Source organism: Bison bison, unplaced genomic scaffold (genome assembly GCF_000754665.1).
Source record: "Bison bison bison isolate TAMUID 2011002044 unplaced genomic scaffold, Bison_UMD1.0 scf7180017848333, whole genome shotgun sequence".
Classification (NCBI taxonomy): domain Eukaryota; kingdom Metazoa; phylum Chordata; class Mammalia; order Artiodactyla; family Bovidae; genus Bison; species Bison bison.
Window position 1 is genome coordinate 17,673 of NW_011478906.1, and position 1,558 is coordinate 19,230.

Here is a 1,558-nt window from a genome sequence, read left to right on the forward strand (position 1 = left end):
TGAAAAAACCCCCTTCGCTTTCTAATTTCCACAGTTGTCTTGGGTTAAATGTATATTTGATGCTTCTGTACCTTCAATTTCTGAAGCTAAAAATTCATAGATAAGGCTACCTTTCCTGAAAAACTTAATGTACATTAATTCAGGTACCTAGTTGAATTATGCTTTAGTCATAATTGAAGTTTAATCAAATAGAAAATTTATAGCAAGAGGAGGAATTAGTCAATATTAAAAAATGTTACTTGTTTTCATTACAGTAATTATCTTTTATATTATTATTGAAGGAGGTTTTAAATCAGAGTAAATCTTTTTTCTTCATTATAATTTATTAACTGTTGGCCTCATTTGGGCTTCTCATTCAGGAGCTCTCAGTAATCCCTCTGCATCAGCCACTGACTTAGGTCAGTTGTGGGGATTGTTTGAAGTTGGGATGACAATATCTATAATATATGTAAATTAAACATTAGACAGTGAATTTTTACATTTAATGATACCGAGTTACCAAAACAGGGGTTAAGGTACCGTACTGCAGAAGTGAAGTATTTGTTGACAGCCCTAATACCATCTGCTGCTCACTAGTGAAATGAACACAGCCCCTTTTCTGTGTGTGTATGATTTACTATGGTTTTTTATTAATTGATTGCATACTTGTCTTTGGGAGTTTTTTTTCTTTAAGTGTCAGGTGTGCTGACTACACACTCATATTCTACTGTTATAAAATTGGGTTAAAGCTAGCACCTCCTTATTTTGCTGTTTGCTAACCAGACTTTTCTGAAAATTAGGTCAAAACAAGGGTCATAACTTGGAAATTTTTCATATTTGTTCCCTTATTTGATCACTTTTATATTTCATTATTATGGAACTATATTCTGTTGTATCAGATCCTGGTATTTCCTCTAGTTTCTTTATCATTTCCTAATTAATTACATTTGCCTTAAAACATTTCTAAAGTTGTTGAAGTTAAGCTTTTATTTTTAATATCTTTTTTCTGGAGAAAAATGTTTAGGGCATTGATACCTTCTTGTGTTTGGGTTGTTTTTTAAACTTTACTGGGAAGTCGCTATATACTTTACAATATGACAAATATGCTGAATTTACTTTATAGCATATATTGAATAATGTACTAGAGGATTAGAAAGTTATTACATGTACATGTTTGTGAATGTGTGTGTGTGTCTCCCCTATAAAAGTATTTTAATAAGAAGTCTCCTTTTTTGAAGTAGTATTTTATATCTCTAAGTGGGAAAAGTAGGAATGGAGAGAGAAGCATGGGATGTCCATAGTTCCATGCAAAATTCTCCTTACCCCATCTTCACCTAGATTAAAAAAAAAAGTTTTCTACTGTTAATTATAGTTCTTTAGAAGAGACAGGCCCTATTTCTCTTCTGTGACTACCTTTATATTGTTTTTTTTGGTACATAAACCAAATTGATAACTATATTAAGACATTTTTTTTTTTTGTGGGGACCAGGCTAAGACATTTTCTATTCAGTGGACCAAGTGAACCATTTTTCTTAATTTCACCATGCAAGCAAGTCTTAAGGAGACAGAAAGTGGCTGG

At 31.8% G+C, this 1,558-nt stretch overlaps 1 protein-coding gene across 3 annotated transcripts in view; it reads left to right on the forward strand.

Moving 5' to 3' along the window:
• The window catches only part of AP1S2 (adaptor-related protein complex 1, sigma 2 subunit), a 13,320-nt gene that overhangs the window by 8,070 nt on the left and 3,692 nt on the right, over positions 1-1,558 (forward strand). The gene's annotated exons all lie outside the window — the stretch shown is intronic.